The sequence below is a fragment of the Schistocerca piceifrons genome, chromosome X (genome assembly GCF_021461385.2).
Source record: "Schistocerca piceifrons isolate TAMUIC-IGC-003096 chromosome X, iqSchPice1.1, whole genome shotgun sequence".
In the NCBI taxonomy this organism is placed as follows: Eukaryota; Metazoa; Arthropoda; class Insecta; order Orthoptera; family Acrididae; genus Schistocerca; species Schistocerca piceifrons.
This window is the reverse complement of record NC_060149.1, coordinates 782675340-782701027: the sequence shown is the minus strand read 5'-3', so window position 1 is coordinate 782701027 and position 25688 is coordinate 782675340. Positions and strand designations below refer to the sequence as shown.

Sequence of the window (25688 nt, the reverse complement as noted above, 5' to 3'; positions counted from 1 at the left end):
CATTCAGAAAATTTCGGATGACGTTTTATGCCTGCCGCCGGCTTTAAACGTATAATTTTTCCAGCATATCGAGGGTACATTGAAGTCACCATCGACTATAATTGTATGAGTGGGGTACCTATTTGAAATGAGCCTCAAGTTTTCTTTGAACTGTTCAGCAACTATATCCTCTGAATCGGGGGGGGGGGGGGAGGGAGGGGAGGGTGTCGGCAAAACGATCCAGCTAATAGTTTAGTCCGATTGTCAAGTATTACCTCTACCCATACCATACTATTTCGCCAGAACTATCTACCGGTACTTCAATTTCACTACAAGATGAATTACTTCTAACAGCAACAAACACTCCACCACCAAATGTACATATACAGCATTTTACTCATGTATGTGTTCGAATAGCCGTAGTGTATGCCGTGCGGGGTAGCCGCGCGGTCTCAGGCGCCTTGTCACGGTCCGCGCGGCTCCTCCGGTCGGAGGTTCGAGTCCTCCCTCGGGCATGTGTGTGTGTGTGTGTGTGTGTGTGTGTGTGTGTGTGTGTGTGTGTGTGTGTGTATGCGTTTGTGTCGTTCTTAGCGTAAGTTAGTTTAAGTTAGATTATGTTATGTTAACCGGGGACCTAGAAACGACGGAGAGGCTCCGTCCCCGCCGCAGCCGCAGTGGTCCGCAACCCCACGACGACTACCGCAGTCCACTTCACCCCTCCGCCACCCCACACCGAACCCAGGGTTATTGTGTGGTTCGGCCCCCGGTGGACCCCCCAGGGAACGTCTCACACCAGACGAGTGTAACCCATATGTTTGCGTGGTAGAGTAATGGTGGTGTACACGTACGTGGAGAACTTGTTCGCGCAGCAATCGCCGACATAGTGTAGCTGAGGCGGAAGAAGAGGAACCAACCCGCATTCGCCGAGGCAGATGGAAAACCGCCTAAAAACCATCCACAGACTGGCCGGCTCACCGGACCTCGACACAAATCTGCCGGGCGGATTCGTGCCGGGGACCGGCGCTCCTTCCCGCCCGGAAAGACGTGCGTTAGACCGCGCGGCTAAGTTAGGTTAAGTAGTGTGTAAGCTTAGGAACCGAAGACCTCAGAAGTCTGGTTCCATAAGACCTTACAACAAATTTCGAAATTTTTTCCCATAGTGTACAGACGTTAAATTGAAGCAGGTGATAGCGGGTCCACAACCGATTATTCTGAGATAGGGAACCAATGTTCGGAAAAACATATTTATTGTGTTATGCACATACACAGAGTTCACAGCATAACAGCAACGTAGCTCATAGTAATTGTTCATAGTGACCAAGGCCAGTCTCAATGCATGCATGGCAAAGGCGCATGCCGTTCTGCCGCACTCTCTCACAAATCCCTGGTGACTGTCGTTCTAGGAGACACACAGCATGGACCCTATGAAGCCGGTGTTCATCCATTTCTACGCGGATTTCATACATAAATGCCTTGATGTAACCTCAGACAAAAAGTTCAGAGGTGTAAGATCCGGCGCTCGCGCTGGCCAGGGGACAGGATCTCCCCTTGCAAGATTACGTGTTGTTCAGGTGTTCGCGGATATTAATATCGAAGTGACTGTTGCACCGACGAGTTGAAACCACATCCTTTCGCGGACAGTAAGGTGTTCAGTCTCCAGTAACTGTGGCAGCATACTTCGCAGGAACACCAGGTAACGTGGACCAGTCGAACAGGGAGGCAGCAAATAAGGTCCTATTAGGTAATCTTGGACAATGCCCGCCAATACGCTGACAGAGAATCGTTGCTGGTGGCCACCGATGTGGGTGACTTGGAGATTGTCATCATTCCACACATGGTTGCTGCGGCTGTTGAAAAATCACGTGTGAATGAGGCCTTATCCGTGAACAATACAAGCTTTACGAAGTTCGCTGCTACACTGCTGCGCTGGATCATCCGTTGGCAGAAGTGAATGCAGGACTCAAAAGCCCGTTGGTCCCAGTGGTATCACACGTTCTACCGGGTGATCAAAAAGTCAGCATAAATTTGAAAACTGAATAAATCACGGAATAATGTAAATAGATAGGTACAAATTGACACACATGCTTGGAATGACATGGGGTTTTACTAGAACCAAAAAAATACAAACGTTCAAAAAATGTCCGACAGATGGCGCTTCATCTGATCAGAATAGCAATAATTAGCATAACAAAGTAAGACAAAGCAAAGATGATGTTCTTTACAGGAAATGCTCAATATGTCCACCATCATTCCTCAACAATAGCTGTAGCCGACGAATAATGTTGTAAAGCATGTCCGGAGTTATGGTGAGGCATTGGCGTCGGATGTTGTCTTTCAGCATCCCTACAGATGTCAGTCGATCACGATACACTTGCGACTTCAGGTAATCCCAAAACCAATAATCGCACGGACTGAGGTCTGGGGACCTGGGAGGCCAAACATGACGAAAGTGGCGGCTGAGCATACGATCATCACCAAACGACGCGCGCAAGAGATCCTTCACGCGTCTAGCAATATGGGGTGGAGCGCCATCCTGCATAAACATCGTACGTTCTAGTAGGTGTTTATCAGCCAGGCTGGGGATGATGCGATTCTGTAACATATCGGCGTACCTCTCACCCGTCACGGTAGCAGTTTTGCTGTCCAGCGCCATCTGTCGGACATTTTGTGAACTCTGTTTTTTTTGTTGTTTTTTTTTGTTCTAATAAAACCCCATGTCATTCCAAGCATGTGTGTCAGTTTTTACCTCTCTATCAACATTATTCCGTGGTTTATTAAGTTTTCAAATTTATACTGACTTTTTGATCACCCTGTATATCTACATCTACATGGTTACTCTGTAATTCACACTTAAGTGCCTGGCACAGGGTTGATCGAACCATATTCATACTACTTCTCTACCATTCCACACCTAAATCTCTCCGCTGGCCGCTGTGGCCGAGCGGTTCTAGGTGCTTCAGTCTGGAACTGCGCGACCGCTACGGTCGCAGGTTCGAATCCTGCCTTGGGCATGGTTGTGTGTGATGTCTTTAGGTTAGTTAGGTTTAAGTAGTTCTAAGTTCTGGGGGCTGATGACCTCAGATGTTAAGTCCCATTGTGCTCAGAGCCATAAATCTTTCCGTTCGAGCTCTGATTTATCTTATTTTATTATGACGATCATTTCTCACGACGTAGTTGGATGTCAACAAAATATTTCGCATTCGGAAGAGAAAGTTGGTGATTGAAATTTCGTAAATAGATCTCGCCGCAAAGAAAACCGCCTTCGTTTCAGTGACTGCCACCCCAACTCGCGTATCATGTCAGTGACACTCTCACCCCTATTACGCGATAACACGAAACGAGCTGCCCTTCTAGGCACTTTTTCGATGTCCTCCGTCAATCCTACGGGGTAAGGATCCCATATCGCGCAGCAATATTCCAGTAGAGGACGGACAAGTGTAACGTAGGCTGTCTCTTTAGTGGGTTTGTCGCATCTTCTAAGTGTTCTGCCAACAAAGCGCAGTCTTTGTTTCGCCTTCCCCAAAATATTATCTATGTTGTCTTTCCAATTTAAGTTGCTCGTAATTGTAATTCCTAGGTGTTTAGTCGAATTGACAGCCCTTAGATTTGTGCGATTTATTGTATACCCAAAATTTATCGGATTTCTATTAGTACCCGTGTGGATAACATCGCACTTACCTTTGTTTAGTGCCAATTGACACTTTTCGCGAAATACAGAAATTCTCTCTAGATCATTTTTTAATTGGAATTGATCGTCTGTTGATTTTACTAGACGGTAAATTACAGTGTCATCTGCAAACAGTCTAAGGGGTCTGCTCAGATTATGACCTAGATCATTTATGTAAATCAGGAACAGCAGAGGGCCTACGACACTACCTTGTGGAACGCCAGATATCACTTCTGTTCTACTCGATGATTTACCGTTTATCACTACGAACTGTGACCTCTCTGTGAGTAAATCACGAATCCAGTCACACAACTGAGGCGATACTCCATATGCACGCGATTTGATTAATAGTCGCTTGTGAGGAACGGTTTCAAAAGCCTTCAGGAAATCTAGGAATATGAAATCGATCTGAGATCCCTTGTCGACAGCACTCATTACTTCATGGGAATAAAGGGCTAGCTGTGGTGCACAAGAACGATATTTTCTGAATCCGTGTGGGTTATGTATCAATAAGTCATTTTCTTTAAGTTGATTCATAATGTTCGAGTACAGTATATGCTCCAAAATCCTACTGCACATTGAGGTCAGTGATACGGGTCTGTAATTCAATGGCTTACTCCTATTTCCTTTCTTGAATATTGGTGTGACCTCTGCTACTTTCCAGTCTTTATGAACAGACCTTTCGTCAAGTGAGCGGTTGTATATGATTGCTAAGAAAGGCGCTATTGTGTCTGCATACTCTGAAAGGAACCTGATTGGTATACCATCTGAACCGCAAGACTTGCCTTTCTTAAGTGATATGAGTTGTTTCGCAACACCTAAGATATCTACTTTTATGTCACTCGTGCTAACAGCTGCTCTGGTTTCGAATTCTGGAATATTTACTTCGTCTTCATTCGTGAAGAAATTACGGAAAACTGTATTTAGTAAGTCCGCTTTAGTGGCACCATCTTCGGTAAGCCGGTCGGAGTGGCCGTGCGGTTCTAGGCGTTACAGTCTGTAGCCGAGCGACCGCTACGGTCCCAAGTTCGAATCCTGCCTCGGGCATGGATGTGTGTGATGTCCTTAGGTTAGTTAGGTTTGATTAATTCTAAGTTCTAGGCGACTGATGACCTCAGAAGTTAAGTCGCATAGTGCTCAGAGCCATTTGAACCATTTTTGAGCCCACCTTCGGTAACATTTCCATCGCTATCGCGCAGTGACGGTATTGACTGTTTTTTGCCACTGGTGTACTTTACATACGACTAGAACCTCTTTGCGTTTTCTACCATATTTTGAGACAATGTTTCATTGTGGAAATTATTAAGAGCATTTCGCATTTACGTGTAATACCTGCGTCACCAGTATTTTACGCACTCACGGTCAAGTTGACGGGTGCTTATTGCTGGGTGGTAGGCCACAAGACCCAACCCCATCTCTTCATAGTCTGGTGTTCGAAAATGTATCTTTGGCGGGAACGTTGGCCCACTCTTTGATGTGAACGACCCCGTCTCTCGTGAAGTTGGTAACCACGGAGAAAAAAATTTCTTCCAATTAGGATGACGCCTGTTGAAAAAGCGTCCTGTGTACATTCGTGCTGCTTTATAGCCACTACAGCCTGCCGCACCGCATATTAAATGCACGTCTGCCACCTGTCGTGACGAGTAACGTTCCATCTTTGAGTACGTTTCCATGCACTGTACACAGTAACACACCTCACCATGGACACATCACAAGCTGTTTGATGCGTGCAGTGACAAATGGACCTAGAGCCCGAGAACCAACAGGCAATAACAAAGATTCCCCAAATCGGCGAGCGCATCAGAGTAGCCGCGATCGAGCAACGAACATTACAGTTCATTCACCTTTCCTTGTGCGACATTACAACTGATTGGTTTGCAAACAGAAGTTCATAGTAATTTGTAACAAATCGTGTTTGTACATTCCTTTCTGTCATTGAACATTTTAATACCTCTGGCCTTCCCCATTCCACAAGGATCTAACAGGATTTTATGGGTCTTCCCTAATTCCCTGACGTTTGCAGTAAGCAGATTCACTTATCCTGAGAACTCGTGATCTTGCTACTTTTCCAGGCTATTAACCACCCCCGTGCTTGCCAGTTTCCCATACAATGGATATGTATTTGTGGAAAGCGCGGAGCAGGCACTTTCGCTGGCGGCGCATCCAGATCTCGGGCATGCCTCACTGGGCACGCAACACTGCTTTTCCCTAGGTTTCCCTTTTGCGGAATGCCAAGGCGCCTAGACTCCGCCAGCATACTTTTCCAGCTCATTAATCTCAAAGAGTGAATGCCAGCTTGTGTCTGAATACTGAGTTAAGGAACCCGCGTTCTCAAAATGTTCAAATGTGTGTGAAATCTTATGGGACTTAACTTCTAAGGTCATCAGTCCCTAAGCTTACACACTACTTAACCTAAATTATTCTAAGGACAAACACACACACCCATGCCCGAGGGAGGACTCGAACCTACGCCGGGACCAGCCGCACAGTCCATGACTGCAGCGCCTGAGACCGCTCGGCTAATCCCGCGCGGCGAACCTGTGTTCTCCAATGTAGTACTAAGTTGAAGCGGCTCTATGTGTTAGTATTTTTGCTATTTGCGTACCATATTTCCTGAGGTGGATATTGGAGACCAGCCCAGCATTAGCTTTAACGAACGTGGAAAACCGCCGAAAACCCACAATCGGGCTGCGAAGTCTATACCCGCTAAATACTCAAGTAAACGAAATAAAAAATTCACGCATGGTACTGATATCTACAATGTCTTTAAGTACGCCATAAATTGCTGCTGGTTTGAATTAGAACTAGAGTTACGTTAATTTAATTGAAACAGGTGCATTTTCCCGTCCGGAAAATACTGTCAAACAATGCTCAGTAGGAGTCGACAGCAACAGGCTGCCCCTGATGTACTGCTGGCTGGAGTAAGCCAAACGCTCGTTACAAATGCCGGTTGATCTAAATCGGTGAGTTTCCTATTCCTATTCCGCTTGAGGGTGGTAGGACGTCAAACGGGCCGACTTGGAGCAGGAGAGGCACCACAAGACATTTTAATTTCCACAGGCTATACTTTTACAAATAAATTCATAAAATTTTGTCAACACGACCAGGAAGGATTCAAACTCATAGCAAAAAATGGGTCAAATGGCTCTGAGCACTATGCGACTTAACTTCTGAGGTCATCAGTCGCCTAGAACTTAGAACTAATTAAACCTAAGTAACCTAAGGACATCACACACCTCCACGCCCGAGGCAGGATTCGAACCTGAGACCGGAGCGGTCGCTCGGCTCCAGACTGTAGCGCCTAGAACCGCACGGCCACTCCGGCCGGCTAAACTCATAGCAATGTAAGTTCAAAAGAATAACAAAATAAATTTTTCTTACGTGCGAAATTTAATCATTTTTTCACTTACTATTGGCTGCATTTGTTGCTATAGGTACACTTTTCTTCACAAGTAAGAGAGATTCTTCGATGAATTTTGCACAGCATACAAACCACACTTACAGGAGTATGAAATTATAGAATTTATTTAATTAATGAAAAAATGAATTAGCTGATACATTTTAAATTTCATGTTTAGAAGAAACTCAAATTTTACGGTTAATTATCTCAATTTTTAGCACAGTTTTTAATAGATTTGGAAAATTCTAGAGTTTCATACACCTGTAAGTATGGTTTGTATGCTGTGCAAAATTCATCGAAGAATCTCCCTTACTTATAAAGAAAAGTGTACCTATAGCAACGAATGCAGCCAATAGTAAGTGAAAAAATGATGACATTTCACATGTAAAAAAAATATTTTTTTATATTTTTGAACTTACACTGCTATGAGCGTGAATCCTGAACCCTTCCTGGTCATGCTGACAAAGTTTTATGAATTTATTTGTAAAAGTATAGACAGTGGAAATTAAAATGTCCTGTAGTGCCTCTCCTGCTCCAAGTCGGCCAGTTTGACGTCCTACCCCCCTTAATGTACGCTTACGTGTTGATCGAATTTGCCAACCCTGCGTATTTCCATTTTGTATCCGGAGATTTTCAATATTTTTCCTGAATTTTATATATATCTTCCAATATTTTCCACTTTTTTATGTATTCTCTGTGTAAACGTACAAGAATATTTGTGCTCTTATTGCTTACCTGACCAAGTTTCTTTAGAGTCCAACAGTGATTTGGATTCCACCACCAAACCAGAGAGAATCTACAAAAGTGTCTGCAAGATGATTTGTTCCTCCTCTTTCTCTAAATGTAAACCCAGAAAAGAACTCCCACCAACACAAAATGCTAACTGCTAAAGCCAACCCTTATATACACTAAATCACACACAGATTGCAGCAGACAGCTAACTTTAGCTACCTTAAACACAGCTTCATGTTTACTGATTCTTATAAATCCATCTCCATGATCACCTAATAAATATTTCTTCCGTTTGTATTTTCCCATGTATTGATAACACAGAATACCATCCAACTTCGCCGGCCGAAGTGGCCGAGCGGTTCTAGGGGCTACAGTCTGGAACCGCGCGTCCGCTACGGTCGCAGGTTCGAATCCTGCCTCGGGCATGGATGTGTGTGATGTCCTTAGGTTAGTTAGGTTTAAGTAGTTCTAAGTTCTAGGGGACTGATGGCCTCAGAAGTTAAGCCCCATAGTGCTCAGAGCCATTTGAACCATTTGAACTATCCAGCTTCGTTTATACCCTAAAGATACAAGATAGGAATAATGTTCGGAATACAGTTCAACTGCAGCTACCAAAGCTTCTTAATTTCACTAAAGATCGAGAATGTGTGGAAATATAATGTTCGAGAAAGGGGCATTACCCTATTGTAGACACACATAGCCCAATTGCGCTATTTTGTGTGTGCGAGTGTATCGGTTTCTCGGAAGTATATTCTTCTTCAGTGAGGAACAAGAATTGATAGTTCTCCGCTGTCATGCGGAAATCATTGAAACCCACCAATTTCGCATATATAGTATGAGTCTAACACTATACGAACTTATACAACAACCGAATGAATTGATTGTTTTCATTCGCTACATGTACTCTCTTTTGCAAAATGATCGTTTCAAATGACGCTATATTTCCGCGGAGGTCAGTATTCCCTACGTACTGCATGGAACCATTTCTTTAGAAGTTCTGGACACGAGTCAGGAAGCCTGAAAAGATGTTCCCTTGAACACAGTTCTGTGCTGTTTTATTTTGAAAATGAACGAGCAGCTCTTGAACATTAGCTTCGTATGGGAAGTGGAAAAACATCCCCCAGGATACTGCAGGAGGGATTTGACAGAGAGAGCGCAGTTTGAAGCGGGAAAAGAAAGTTCAATTGACAGGTATGTAGCACACTGTACATCTTTTATTTGAAAAATAAAATTATGTCAGTGGGAGCAAACATACAAGATACAGACCGGGAGCATTCTTTTGTCTGGCCTGCAGCGCCCGTGTTCTTACGTAGAAGTACGCTATCATATTGAAACGAACAGTGAAAACGGCTGGGAAATGACAAAGGAGCCACAATTCGGCGATAAGTGTGAATGAAGTTACGTTCACATACAAATGCTTCTATAAAAAGCAGTGCGTTTCTGATCCGTTTGGAGCAGCACTTCTCAGTTTTCTTATTCTTGCGTGTTAAAAACAGAGTACCAAAAACTTACACTGAGCTAGGATCTGTACTCGACATGCCGACTGTAACAAAAGTATGCTCCGGTGTACCAAACAATACTCACTCTTTTGCGGAACTGCCTTGCCAACTCATGCCGTTTCTTTTGAGTCGTTCTTTGGTAGGACGGCCATGTGTTTTACTGGTTGGTGTGTAAGAGAAGGCTACTAAACAGGTAATTTACACGGGATATATGTACCGGTCTCTTTCGTTATCAATACTGCTGCTATGGTTAGAGAACTCTAAGGTGCTGTCGAAAGAGACACAGGAATTAATGCGAAAAACACCAAACTGATATCGGTGTTGGGACTTAGGAAGGAAAAAGGAAACGTTAGAGTTTAACGTCACGTCAACGTTGATGTCATTATGGACAGAATTGTGGCTGAGTGCGAGCAGTGTGGAGAAACAAATCGACAGCGCTCTGTTTAAGGAATCACCCAGTCTCCATTTACGCATAGAACAAGATCTGGCTGCGTGAATGGTCATTCGAAACCGCTCAACCGGAAAAAAATTTTGGAAAATATAAATTAAGCCGTTGGCTTTTTTTTTAGAGAATCTCGTGTTAACTGCTAAAAAAATTTTAAATTTTAAATTTTAAATGATGGTCGCTGTGTACTGTGATTGTGGTTGAACAGTGGACGATTTGTGTGGAAATTACAACTAATCGCTTTATAATACTTCTACTATCTTTCGAACCCCAAGAACTTTATCATCAGATGGTGGTTATCTGCAGGATCTTGGAATTGAATATCATTTTAAAATAGTCGCATGGACTGTGATGCTAGTGAAAATAGTTGGATTTAGATAAATTCTACCGAATTATGCATAAAAACAAAAGATTTGTTTACTTTTATGTCAGTTTCCAGTAGGTTGCGCACGTGGCACTCCAAACGGTTTCTATTATACGCCAGGTTAGAAACAGTAGTTACATGCACGTGGTTCAACATATAGCGCATATTGAACAATTGTTCGTGATGCAGAGGGATGTTGTAGTTATTTCTATAACTGACTGCAGAAATAGTTCTGGCACGTGTAAGAAAACGGTAACTAGATTTTAGGTGTAACTTGAAACACAAACAAACGCGTTAGCCGTACACATGGTGATGGCTGCACTGCATCGCTGCTCCTAAAAATGTTTGTGCTGTGCAGGAATAAAGAGCCACAAATTACCTGAGTATAAATAAAACGTATATATTAACTTCGTTTTCGACTGGTGCTTGGCAGAATACGGTGACAACATTAAACAGGAAATTCTTCCTAATGTTCCGCAAAAATATATTTATTTGCTTAGGCCATCGTGAGGTGACGAGTGGATGGCATGTGACAAATCAGTGTCACCTGACGATGACGTAAGCAAACAAATTTAATTTCGCAGTCCATCAACAAAAAGTGGTGGACAGTGCTCCCACACCGGCAACAGCTGTTTGGCAGGTAAATTCAGTAACAACCAATCAGAATGTTCCATTCCCAGGAAGTTCCACGACATCAAAGAGTCACATGATGTCTTCCTTGTTCGAGTGTTCAGAGACAGGTCCAAGCAAACCATCATACTCCGGCTCGTACAGATTGGATGCTGTCCGCAACCTGCCATTTTGGTTTTAGAGCATCAGACCAGCAGTTGTAGGACATCGAAAATTCACCGAAAATTCTAGCCATTTTCCTCGTCTGTACGACAGTGCTTCGAATTCTGTTTGTGTTTGTTTTACGATCTGTTGTCGGATTCGAAATATGTCATGAACTTTTAGATATGTAGCTGTTCTGATTTTCCCATCTGTGCTTAGACACTGGTGTACTTTTAAAAGTGAGGAAAATAAAAAACATGAGCCTTAATGTCCCTGACTCCAGCAGCAAATATCAACTAAGCCCACTCAGCGTTTCAGAAGCGATGAAGTACACAGCAGCTGTAGTACTCAAAATTTTTTTCTCTCTGGCAGTGTCTTCAAACAAGCAGCTAAAACTCGTAAAGTTGTGTGTGCCCTGTTTAGAGTTACAGAGATATTTATTTCGACATCCGGATGTCGTCGTTTTACCTTGAAAATCGAATATTGCAGTTGATACGGGTTTTGGGATCTATTTCCCACAAAAGCTCGCGAAATGTCTTAGGGAGGAAAGCTGGCAGGTTCCACAAGTGTGCCACAATCTTTTTATACTCTGTGTCATGGCTTGTTCCAGCTCTGCTGCAAGGAGCACACCCAAAAAAGTTTTTCAGATGTGTTTAGTGTGATCTGCGACTGTGTAACTATGTGTTTCCTTTCAATATCAGAATAAGAAAAAAAAAATACTGCAATTGTTTAACATCGTCTAAAGTGTTTAAAACATCAGTGTCAATTTCGTGGCGTCTTTCGATTTCTGAAATAAATAAACAGTATTCTTAAACAAATTGTTTAAACAATGCCTTGTGCATGCCATATTAACCTACCATCTTGAGATCCTCCCTGTCAAGCAGACAGATACAGACTGAGTGAATTTCCCTCCATTTTTCCTCACACCACCATCTTGGATTACGTCACGGGAGGGGGGAGGGTCAATAGTGCACTCTCGTGGTGGTGTTGTGAACTAAGTCAGTTAGCCTCTGGACCTCAAGGTGAATATGCTGGATGGAGCTACTGTCTAGTGCTTAATCAATAGCAACTCAAATTGTTAAAGTAAAGAATATACGATACTGCATACAAAATAAAGACTTATTTCCATCCAATCTAGCAGCCCAGCACAGACTGAGTCCTTTTCCCGCCATTTTCCATTTGGGGGTGGCGACGGGAGGGGAGAGGGAGGGGGGTGGAGTTAAGTTTGTGGAGGTAGCCCAATTGACCCATTTTCCTGCCAAAATTTAAATTTCCCATCATGACGCCAGTGCGACATTGCAGCATCTGTGGCCGCCATCTTGGATCTGCAATCTTGAATTAATTTGGTAACAATGCAGAGAGAGGCGACACGGTCTTTGTCCCACTACTCATGTAATGTAACAGGTTGACTCAGTCATACTACTGCTCAAATAGATGAAAACAGTTTTAATGGCAGTCTGACAGCAGTTAATCTCTACACATTACGATATGTTGCTGGATTTCCGACATCACTTAGCTGTATCTGACCAATTCAGAAAGACATCATGAAAACAAATGTGAAACAATGCTAAGCCTGGCAACCATACAGGGCTGCCTAAGCGTCTCAAGCACTAAATTGTGTTTTAATATGTTATTCAGCTCTCTCATTTCCAAATACTTAACAAGTGAATTACAACACCACGAGCGTAAATCTTGTTTTCCAGGCGAGAAATGTACCATCATCATCCATTAGCAATGCGCCGCTTCTCAGCCTATCGTCAAAACGGTCTTCCTAGATCTCTCCTTCCTTGTAGTTACAATCTGAGCACTTATCAGCGCAATCTATTATCTGATATCTTAGTAATATGTGGGTTCCATTAGGTGGTTGCGTTTGTACATCATCCGCAATTTCTTAAAGGTTACGCCTTTCAGAGAATGTAAGAACGTAATCTGTGTGGTGTTTATTCCGTTTTTCTCACTTTGGTGTTCAACATTCACCGGTGTATAGAAGAGCCGGTTTCGATATCACTTTATGAAATCTGATTCGTATTTCTTTTCTTATTTGTTTTCCAACATTTCCTTTTTTAATATTCCATTTAATTTACTTAACTTTGTTAAACTATTCTCTATGTGTATTTGGTTTTTAAATTTCGAAATGTGGCTACCGGAATATATAAAGTCCGTTATTTTTCTACTATTGTATTGTTGGCTGCAGTCTTTACTCTCGAGGAACGTTTTTTCAGTTACGCCCATTGCCTTTATTTGCGAAATTTGAATATCGCACTTTGTGAGAATGTTTAGAAGTTTCTATGCTGATCTCTGCAAATTATCTTCGCTTTTAGCAGTTAGTCTCTGATCGCCCACATGTAATAATGTTCGTAGCGGTATGCTTCTTCCAATTTTTACTAGAGGCAGGTTCGTTTCTTTCCATTTCTCGGTTGTTTCCTCCACATAGAGGGTGAACATAAATAAAACTGACAAACTGCAGGGACGGATCCTGGCTGGAAATGGAGGGAAAAAGGTCTTATGAACATATGTCCAGAAATGCATCATTGCACGGTAGATGGCACTGACGAATGAAAGTTCCTCTGACCACGTGCCGAGCCTTCCTTCTGTGTTGCGGGTTGTGTCACTGAAGCAGCATACTGTAAGCAGCAGAATGATCTAGTATTCATGTCGGGAAACAGTCGAGATGGTGTTTCTTTGTCTGACAGGACCCATGATCACAAAAACGCCAAAAACGACTTGTTGTGGGATGTGGTTGGTGCCTGTGAGGATACGTGTTCTGGTATATGGTTCAAATGGCTCTGAGCACTATGCGACTTAACTTCGGAGGTCATCAGTCGCCTAGAACTTAGGACTACTTAAACCTAACTAACCTAAGGACATCACACACATCCATGCCCGAGGCACGATTCGAACCTGCGACCGTAGCGGCCGCTCGGCTCCAGACAGTAGCGCCTAGAACCGCACGGCCACTCCGGCCGGCTGTTCTGGTATAGCCGTGCTGCCTCTCGACCGTTTCAATCTGCTTGGCCGTGCACAAACACCATCTCAGCTTGCTCCCGAAGTGCCGCTTCTTACAGTACGCTGCTTCAATCACACAGCCTGCAACACACAAGGAACACGCGGCATACGGCCAGTGGAACTTTCATTCGTCAGCGCCATCTACCTTGGCAACGGTCCATTTTCAGACACATGTTCATAGGGCCATTTTTCCTCCATTTACAATCAGGAATCCGCAGGTTATACGCTACTGGTCATCAAAATTGCTACATCAAGAAGAAATGCAGATGATAAACGGGTATTCATTGGACAAATGTATTATACTAGAACTCACATGTGATTACATTTTCACACAATTTAGGTGCACAGATCCTGAGAAATCAGTACCCTGAACACCCACCTCTGGCCGTAATAACGGCCTTGATGCGCCTGGGCATTGAGTCAAACAGAGCTTGGATGGCGTGTACAGATACAGCTGCCTATGCAGGTTCAACACGTTACCACAGTTCATCAAGAGTAGTGACTGGCGTATTGTGACGAGCCAGTTGCACGGCCACCTTTGACCAGACGATTTCAATTGGTGAGAGATCTGAAGAATGTGATGGCCAGGGCAGCAGTCGAACATTTTCTGTATCCAGAAAGGCCCGTCCAGGACCTGCAACATGCGGTCGTGCATTATCCTGCTGAAATGTAGGGTTTCGCAGGGATCGAATGAAGGTAGAGCCACGGGTCGTAGCACATCTGAAATGCAACGTCCACTGTTCAAAGTGCCGTCAATGCGAACAAGAGGTGACCGAGACGTGTAACAAATGGCACCCCATACAATCAAGCCGGGTGATACGCCAGTATGGCGATGACGAATACACGCTTCCAATGTGCGTTCACCGCAATGTCGCCAAACACGGATGCGACCATCATGATGCTGTAAACAGAACCTGGATTCATCCGAAAAAATGACGTTTGGCCATTCGTGCACCCAGGTTCGTCGTTGAGTACATCATAGCAGGCGCTCCTGTCTGTGATGCAGCGTCAAGGGTCGTCGTCGAACTGTTCGTGAAGATGATTGTTGTCTTGCAGACGTCCCCATCTGTTGACTCAGGGATCGAGACGTGGCTGCACGATCCGTTACAGCCATGAGGATAAGATGCCTGCCATTTCGACTGCTAGTGATACGAGGCCGTTGGGATCCAGCACGGCGTTCCGTATTATCTTCCTGAACCCACCGATTCCATATTCTGCTAACAGTCATTGGATCTCGACCAACGCGAGAAGCAATGTCGCTATATGATTAACCGCAATCCCGATAGGCTACAATCAGACCTTTATCAAAATCGGAAACGTGATGGTACGCATTTCACCTCCTTACACGAGGCATCACAACAACGTTTCACCAGGCAACGCCGGTCAACTGCTGTTTGTGTATGAGAAATCGGTTGGAAACTTTCCTCATGTCAGCACGTTTTAGGTGTCGCCACCGGCGCCAACCTTGTGCAAATGCTCTGAAAAGCTAATCATTTGGATATCACAGCATCTTCTTCCTATCGGTTAAATTTCGCGTCTGTAGCACGTCATCTTCGTGGTGTAGCAATTTTAATGGCCAGTAGTGTATTAATGTTTGCCCTGTAGATAATAAATAATAGAGGTGATGGCCCACATTCTGGTCTAAGTCCCTGATAAATTTGTGAGGCTTCCGTATATGTTTCGCGATCTCCTTTAATTTGTAAAAGTGGCAGTTTATTAAATTTACTACAGCATTTTGGCCTTGATATCTTTCTGATACTTGCCACAGCATGTGTCTTTTGCTCACTGGGTCATAAGCCTCTCTAAGATCTAACCATTGGCCCTGATATCTTTCTGATACTTGCCACAGCATGTGTCTTTTGCCTGGGTCATAAGCCTCTCTAAGATCTAACTATAGCACAGATAATTAAGAGTCTCAAATTACATTTTCCGCTGTTAACTGTCATCTGCATATGAACGTCTGCTCCCTTCTACTGCCACCTCGCTCGAAAAATGACATAAACAATCCGGCTGACGGATAAACGAGAAATGTACTAGCGAGCAGTCTCTAACGCATTTAATGCATGGCTGGACTCTTCTGCATTCCTCTCATTATTTGGACCTCGATGTTTTTCGTTTTCATACATTTTTTGTTGTCCTACAGAATTAAAGTTCCGTGTTAAGAAAAGTAATCATCAACGCAGTTACATAAAAGCAAGATATCGTGGATTCTGCATTTCATAGCTATCTTTCTGCGTACAGTTATATTTCTGCCGTGAAAAGGAAAAATATATCGGAGCGAGGGAAGGAAGAAGCTCGGTTGAAGTTGTGTCACGTTTTTGATAGGAACCGGGTACCTCGGATGGAGACGCAATAGTCATTTTACCTCAGCATACCGACGGAACAAATCGGATCGATGCGGTTTATTCGCAGAAGGAATAGGAAAGAAGTAATAATAATAATTGTGTACGGCTTAACGGTCCGGTGCCAATTTTTCAATTGCGTGCCACTTCGGCGACGTATCTCTAAGATACCTTGTTAATAGGACCAGGGAAAGGAGACCTACAGTCTAGCGTGGAATGTCTTTCGTGGCGAATCTTCATATCGTTAAGAGATGAAGGCTATGTTGGTCGCACACTGGGATCCGATGCAGTGACCTTTCGCTGTCCATGCACGCGCCCAGTCACTAGACCACAGAAAATAAGTACACGTTGTTTAATTGGGAGCTGCGAATTAACCTATTAAGTTAGCACTACACAAAGAAATGTTTTCACAGAGATTACTTTGAGGCAACTGAAAAGCACTGCAATGACAGCTTGTACACGAACCAGTGAGCAACATTACTATACAGCACCAATCGCCAACTTAACTCAACAATGGACCACTTGAAAGCTAGCGACATTTCTACTGGTTTGCCTTCTGCGATTCTAAATTCCGGGCGTTTCTGTTTTCCGAGTGTGTGACGAAGTTTAGTCAGAGTACAAAAGCCAATTGAGGTTCCTCGGCGATCTATGCCTGGGCACACAGTGGTGGACTAAAATACGGAAACACAAAAAACGCAGTATATTACAATGCCTAACATGGTGTAAGAAAACTGTTGGCATTCAAAACAGTGTTCATCGGAGACAAATGCATCGGCAGGAGTCCCCAGGAAAGTGTGAAAGGACCACTCGCGTTCTCTAAACAAATTGGTTCGGAGTCTGAGAAAACATTGTTCTTGTGGAACACAACTAGCTCTTTTTTCGCATGAAGTGTTGAGTGCTACTGACAAGGGATTTCAGATCGATTCCGTGTTTCTGGATTTCCGGAAGGCTTTTCACACTGTACCACACAAGCGGCTTGTAGTGAAATTGCGTGCTTATGAAATGTCTCAGTTATGTGACTGGATTTGTGATTTCCTGTCAGAGGTCACTATTCGTAGTTGCAAAATGTGTGTGAAATCTTATGTGACTTAACTGCTAAGGGCATCAGTCCCTAAGCTTACACACTACTTAACCTAAATTATCCTAAGGACAAACACACACCCATGCCCGAGGGAGGACTCGAACCTCCCCTGGGACCAGCCGCACAGTAACAAATTGCAAAATGATTTAGAAGCGAGATCTGAATGGTACGAAAATTGACAGTTGACCCTAAATAACGAAAAGTGTGATGTCATCCACATGAGTGATAAAAGGAATCCGTTAAACTTCGGTTACATGATAAATCAGTAAAATCTAAAGACCGTAAATTCAACTAAATACATTGGGATTACAATTACGAACAACTTAAATTGGAAGGAACACATAAAAAATGTTGTGGGGAAGGCTAACCAAAGACTGCGTTTTACTGGCAGGACACTTAGAAAATGTAACAGATCTACTAAGGAGATTGCCTACACTGCGCATGTCCGTGCTCTTTTTAGAATACTGCTGCATGGTGTGGGATCCTTACCAGATAGGACTGCGGAGTATATCGAAAAAGTTCAAAGAAGGGCAGCACGTTATGTATTATCGCGAAATATGGGAGAGAGTATCACTGAAATGATACAGGATTTGAGCTGGGCATCGTTAAAACAAAGGGGTTTTTCGTTGCGACGAAAGTTTCTCACGAAATTCGAATCACCAACTTTATCCTCCGAATGCGAAAATATTTTGTTGACCCCGACCTACATAGGGAGAAACGATCACCATGATAAAATAAGGGAAATCAGAGCTCGTACGGAAATATATAGGTCTTCGTTCTTTCCGCGTGCTAAACGAGATTGGAATAGTAGAGAATTGTGAAGGTGGTTGGATGAACCCTCTGCTAGGCACTTCAATGTGACTTGCAGTTTCCATGTAGATGTAGATGCAGCTGTAGAGATGTTTCTAAGGGTGTAGCAGGGTAGGTCGTGGGGAGAAATAATTGTTAAAAGAAGAATTCGATGTGTTGCGCCGTTTCCATATTAATTAGCGTTGAAGTTAGTCAATCAAGCCACTGCACGCCCTAATTCAAGCACTTGGCACGTGTTAAAATGCGGTAATGCAGAGACATCCGTTTTTCCTCGAGTTACCATTTGTTGAAATGGTTTACCATTTCAAATGTGCTTTTTTTTGGAAGTGATGAATTTAAGCTAGGTGAGTTAAAGCTACGTTTGTTCTGTTTGAGGAAACCAAAAAAAAGAACACGTTTGGCAACCCCGCTTCTGGCAGGCTGCTTGACTTTGCTTGCACAGCGTCCTGATTGGCTAACTTCAGTGCTAAATAGCTCGGTAATGGTGCAATGTATTCTTAGCCGGTGTTTCTCAGCATTACCTGCCCTGCAACACCCTTACAAATTTCTTAGCCTGTTTGTGACCACCCTGTATACAGTGTGTCCAGCGAACGACGCCCTGATTTCAAAATTAAGTACCTCGAAAACTAAGCTCGATAGACGAGTGCAACAAACGGTACATTTATTGTGAACGCTGTAAGAATTTTATACAGAGGGTATACAGAAATTTCAAAATAATTCTAAAAACTGCTGAAAGATGGCGCTGAATGCTATGCAGCTCGCACAGTATCAGCGTGCATAATCGTAGTCAATTTTTCGAAATCTTCATCACTTTCAGTACGGAGGTGGTGCAAACGAGCAGTGAAATATTCCATCACACACTGTAATGTCTCAACGGATATGGATTCAGATATCGCACGGATCGCCGATTCAATCTTATCCAGTATGGTGGCATGATTCCATCTTTCGATGTGTCCCACAACAAGTAGTCACAAGGAATCAGATCGGGCGAATGTGAGGCCAATCCACCCCTGCGCCAGTAAATTTGCAGTAATCCAATGCAGTGTCTCTATTCCCGACTTATTCATCAACAAACTGGAACACCTGTCTTGTACAACACAGTCTAGCCCCATACCGCATGAACCACGTGGTGCCTGATCGATCCTCTAATGCTTGCTGAATGGCGACAAATTGTTGCAAAATTGCAACATAACGTTCACTACTGATAGTTTCTCACAGGAAAAATGGACTAATGAGCCTTCTAGTGCATATCATAGCCCAAAAAGTTACTTTGGGAGAATACAGTGTTTTCGCTTCACATAAATGGGGATTTCCGTAACCCCAAAATTGTTAGTTTGTTTATTCACGACTCCCTTCAGACATAAATGTGCTTTCTGTGAACCAGATGCAGTCAACATCATATCCTTCATTGTCAATCACTGTGAGAATCTCATTCTAAAAAACAGCCCTCTATCGCACAGCTCGTGGCTTTGGATTTCGAATGCAATTCTTCGGACGGGTTTCCTTGGATTTTGCAGAATAATTCTAGAAACCGTGGTGAAATTTTCAGGAGTAACTACAGTTTGCTATCCCCCGCTAGATCATCAGCCCTGCTGCCTAACTGTTGGAATTTGGTGAAGAGCTTGCGCACGGTTTTCGCACTGAATCCCTTTGGAATATTAAAACGTGTCTGAAAACTGCACCTTGTTGCCGCAGGACTTTGTTCTAAACTGTAGTGTTCCAGAATTAGAAAAACACGCTGTTCAACGCTTTTAACCTCTTCTTTCGGTACGCTAACCTCCTTTCACGTTGCAAAAGTGGAACTGATCGCTTTGAGCTGCGGGGCACTATTTATGGGCTCTACGTATTGCATCCGTTAGCAGTTCTTCGATCTATTGCGAAACTTCTGTATAGGTTTTGTATAAAATTCTTGCAGCAGATATTTAATTTTGAAATCAGGGACTCCTTCGTTGCACACTCTGTGCATAAATGATGTGACAGGTAGGGCGAGTAAGAATCTGCGACTGATTTTCAGATACGCTGTACTATACGGGAAAGTGTCATTATTAAGCGACAATAGGAGGATACAAGAAGACTTGCAGAGATTTTCTGTTTGAAGTGATAAATGCCCGCTTGCTCTTCGTGTGAGCAAATGTAAGTTAATGCAGACGAACGGCAAAAACAATCCTGTAATGCTCGAATACAGTTACTGCTTCACACAGTCGCGTCTATTGAATATCTACATGTAACGTCGCAAAGCGAAATGAGATACAATTGGCACCTTACGTCGGTAGTAGGGAAGGTCACTGGTCGACTTCAGTTTATTGAGACAATTTTAGGAGCTCATCTTCATCTACAAAGGAGACCGCTTATAGACTAGTTCGACCCATTCCTGAGTACAGCTCGATTATCTAGGATACACACCAGGTCGGATTAAAGGAAGACACACAAGAATTTAAGAGGCGTGCTGCTAGATTTTTTACCTATAGGTTCGACCAATATGCAAGTATTACAGATATGCTTCGTGAACTCAAATGGGAATCTCTGGAGGGATGACGACGTTCTTTTTGCGAAACACTATTCAGAAAATTTAGAGAATCGATATCGGTGGCTAACTGCAGAACGATGCTACTGCCGAGTACGTACATTTTGCGCACTGACCACGAGGACGAGATATGAGAAATTAGGGCTTGTATGGGGTCGTAGTCATTTTTCCCTCGCTATAATGTTTTCTTGGAACCCTTCCATTTTGGTCCGTGTTTGCATAGAAAAACAGTAATATCAGAAAATGAGTCCGCCTTGATGCAAAACACCTTGTTAGTCGTTTATTTCTTTATTATCCCAAATTAGTTTCGGCGACAAATATCACCATCATCAGTGGGTTTTTTTAATCTTATTTATTGTATGTTACAGCATGTTTTAAGCAATTATTGGCGCTGTTTGTGACATATTTTCTGTGCTCTTTTTTTCTGTTGCCGTCTTTTTACTTAGCGAACATCATGTCATGTTCGTTGGATGGTATGTGGCTACTTTTTACACAGAAAAACAAAACTTTTGCACTTTGTTTCTGATCCAAAGATGGCGTAATATTCTGGACTCAATTTCTGATATTACTGTTTTACCCTCGCTATATTTGCGAATGAACAGGAAAGGCAATAACAAGGTACTCTCCGTGGTGCCTTGTGGACTAAGCATGTAGATTGCGTGCATTTGCACTCAGGCGATTGGTGGCTTCATTTCATTTTATCCTAGCTTATTGGTAATGATTGGAGTTCGTTGACACGTAATCTTTCTTTCTTTACGAGTATTCCGACTATAGAAATGTAAATTTACTTTTGTTTTTTTGTCATGTAGATAACTTGATTTATTTAATTTTTCAAGGATGATCCATTTTTAATATTTTACATCATTTCTACGTTTTTGTGTTTATCGTTCGTTTATGACACAACAGTTTATTCTTTAAGTTTTGGCAAGAACGAACAATGCGTGTGCGTCTAGGAAAAACGTAATAACTTTGCTCATAAATGTATTCGTCCACACTGAAAATGAATTGATGTTTCACCAGCTTATTGTCATTATCGAGCCACTTACCGTTGTTAACTTTGACCAGATATGGGTAATGAAACAAAAATATAAATATTTTGTATCAAACGTAACTCCCATTTGCGAAATATCACTATTCGCATGTCGATTTTTTTGATTCGCTTTTGAAACTAAAGTAAAATAACGAACTTCACGCTCCAGTTGTTTCAACAAATATTGGAAGATTTTCTAATACAAGCACATGTTGTTCGTCAACAGATGTTCCCTCAATTTCGAGGACCTGTACATGCTGAGAGACATTAACTACAATAGCTCTAAGATGGCTGTACAACAATTTTCTTACAGCTTCAAGGAATGAGATTTCTTAAACAAAACCATACCGATTTTAAATTAATTATTTTTCTTATAACTTCAGTTCCAACTGCCAACACAGTTTTTCATTATTGTACTTCATTTCACAACTCACGTTTCATATGTTTTATATCACTATGAAGTCATTTTATCGATATTTTCAGGTTGTTTTAGTGATAATTTTCGCGGTATTTTTGGTCATAAAAAACCGGGCCGTGCGGTTACAAGTCGTTTTTTAGTTTTTCATATTCATAAACTCAATGAATTATCACTAGGGGCAACTGTCCCCACTGCTCTCCGCCCCCCCCCCCCCCCCAGACCCCCACAACCACACTGCGAGTGCCATGCTGTCAAGTGGCATAAATCTGTTTACAACATTTGTGGTTACAATCGCTGTTGACTTAGCAAACCAGCAAGACAATAGTCAAAAATACAACAGGCTTTACAACCCATAAATAAAATCAGATGGTGATTACAATCTCATTGCATCCAGTCAGATTTTGTTTATATGTCTCCCTCAATCGCTTACGACAAATGCCAGGATAATTCGTCTGAACTGGAAATCCCTAATCGCCCTCCACACGTTTCCGAATCTGAGCTCTTACTCGCTCCGTCGTCGTCAACGGGAGGTTAACACTAATCTTTTTTCCTTTTCTGATTCTCGCAAAAAACGCGCGTCTTGATTAATGCAGAGATTCGGTGACAAGACTGTAACGAGCCAGACGAACTGACGCTAAAATATTAAGAGACCTGACGAACAAGAAGATGGTGACATTCGTAACGACTTTCTGATAATGTAGATTGCACACTTTGGGACGACGCCGTTCCATCACAGGAATGCCGATCAGAGTGCAGATAGAAAAATCCTCATTACAGGCACGATTTTGAAGAAACTGGTCCATTAAATAATCGCTGAAAACGGTCACGATCTACTTCAGCATAATGCCAGATTCACACTGATGTTTGGCGCCGCCGCAGAAATTCGTGCAAGTGGCGTGTTCACTAGATTGAAGGGTGTTGCAGATACGTACCGTGGTAGGTGAGGGCGTCACACCACAAAGCTCATGTCCCGACGGCGAACGGAATGGCACTAGGCCGCAGACACTCTTCCAGCGAGCTCTGCGCCCGCCTGGAGGGAGGGAGGAGGGGGCTCCGGTGAAAGTGGCCTTCGTAACGGTGCAGCGGCTTCCGTGAGCCTGCGCGTGTGTGTGTGTGTGAGCGCGTGTGTGTGTGTCGAGTCTAATGGGCCGCGCCTTGTCTTGAGGCCCCCATAGGCCCAATTCACACAGAAATGGCATGTTGACGCTGACTTACGGCGGCGGCGAGTCAGGGACGTCTAGCGGATGGAACGTGAGCAATTCACACAGAAGTGGGGCTGTCAGAGAGACCCGGGACGGTCGTGCTACGAATGGATTAGAATACATCGTCTGCACCAGGAGACAATACTGATGTAATGTTTTGCGACACTCTAAATGTTGAGCAGCGAAGAAGATACATCCATTATGGTTGAGAAAAGAGAAAAAATACAGCACATTCGACCTAATGAAAGAACTGAACATGGATTCCGAACGTTTCCAGCATTTTTATAGGATGTTTCATAAGTGAAGGACACCACTCACAGAAAATCAATGAAATTGGAATGTTTTGATCATAATTCCTATTTTTCATACGTGTTTCATTTGAACGTAGGCCTAAACATTGCTGATTTTGTGAGAGATGTTGTAAGTGTTACGACACTTTTCGAAAATCTGATCATCCGTAAATGTTTAACTGCTGTAGACCGGAAATTCCTCGTTACCAAGCATAGTTTCCTACCATTTAGTTGATATTTTGCCCTTATAGGGAGGAACATGCAACTTCACTCGGGCTTGTACACAACCTTTTATCATGACTCGTGTGCAAAAGGGGTTCGGTTGTGCACAGTTGCATTCGCGCCCTATATTGAGTAAATAGCCAGCCTAAGTACAGCAGTGAATGAATTCAAGTATTTGTCTAAATCACGATCGTTCACAAATTATTTACACCGGAAACAATTTAGGATGAAAACGTTTTTATTTTGCTAAATCACATCCACAAAACAAACTGATGGCCACGTGATACTACGTCGGCGGCTCTTAGCCGCACCGACGGACCATGATCAAAGACCCCGACCGTTGTCCCCTATCCTCTGTCCTGTGTCTGGTCACGTGACACTACATTAGTCAAATATATTATTTCTAAACATGGCCATCATGCATTTACAATGTTACAATATTAAAATACGTAAAACTAAATACCTTACATTATTTTGTAGACAATCATCAGATTATTTACACATTTAAGGGCACTCCATTTTTTGGCAGTTTCACCCCTCTTCTTTTGTTTAATCACGTCTTTTCCTAAAAGGTGTGGCATACGAAATACTCATTTTGCTCTACTTAGATCGAAAACTGAACAGTACCTTCACAATAAAAGACAATAACTTATTATGCAGAGGTTCTCAAACATCCTTACAACTTAATTTTTATACAAAACATGTTCTTTAATGTCCAAAATGTTATCCCTGCTACTATACTTTAAATTTGAGTTTTGGACTATTTTGAAGAGCTCTTATGTTTATGGAGTACTCCTATTTCAGTGATCAGATAGCCAGCAAATCCAATGATTAGCAAGACAAGCACACCTTACATTATTAACATACATACCAAGTTATGCACTGCGACATAGACAATTATGTAACTAAGTAATTCAATGTGGAACTGTTATATGCTGCCTCCTCTCTTTATCAAGAAGGTGACTCCATAAATATATTGACTTGTGCTTGCTACACCCCAACTGTTCTTCCACAGTAAACATTACCACATCCAGCAAATTAGTTATACTATTACAGTATCCCTTGCAACCTCACAAACAAAATATCCATTTGCCTGGAAAATTGTATTCTAGTCATTGCCAACGCTAAAGACAACGTAATACTTTAGTGCAAAATGGAACCAAAGGATTTTAGCGCACTAGACCATAGGTTGCAAGGAGGCTCAGTCAAAATAACTGAGTATGTTTGGTTACACATCTCATCTGACAACCATATTACACTAATGGGAAAAGTCAAAACATCCAACAACAATGGATTTGTCAAAACATTGCAAAAAGCCGAGAGGTGCTGGCAAAAGGAATCTGCGGCTAGATAACATTACAGTTTTCAATACCTAGGGTGATAGATTCTGCAAGTAAAAAGCGCCAAGAAAAAAACCTTACTTGACATATGACATATCACAGCTGAAGAACGGAAAGTACCGTATGAATAGTGGATTTGCGCTGTACATTTTAGTGTAATTCCAACAGAAATAATGTTAAATCTTTCCGTATCTTCTGCTACTGTTTGTGCAGATTTGTATTGCAGTAATAATGTTGCGTTTTGGCCTGTATTATTGCATTTTCTAAAAATAAGATTTGCATTTCTGCAATAAGTAACACAGAAAAACCAGGGTGGTTCAGGAGCACAACGTTGTAACGGCACAGATTAAACGTTGATAGTCCAGGAAAATAAGAAAAGATAGTGCTCTTTTTTCAAAGATATTATAAATAATTCTATAATACCTGTTAAGGAAACATACAAAATGGCGTTTTACCTCATATACACTGCCTGTAACAAGAAAGCCGAAAGTTGCAAGCTTAAAATAGGTAAACATAAAACATTCATAATTCATTATATCAATAGCAAAATCTCATTTCTCATTCAT

The 25688-nt window shown here is 42.5% G+C and overlaps 1 protein-coding gene across 2 annotated transcripts in view; it reads right to left on the bottom strand.

The window, feature by feature from the left end:
* Nucleotides 1–23084, bottom strand: part of LOC124721104 (serine-rich adhesin for platelets-like) — a 481067-nt gene extending 457983 nt beyond the window's left edge. For both annotated transcript variants that reach the window (XM_047245921.1, XM_047245922.1), the window contains exon 1: nt 23001–23084. The gene's annotated coding sequence lies outside the window, so the exon portion shown is untranslated. The remainder of the gene's footprint in view (nt 1–23000) is intronic.
* Between the last annotated feature and the right edge of the window lie 2604 nt (nt 23085–25688).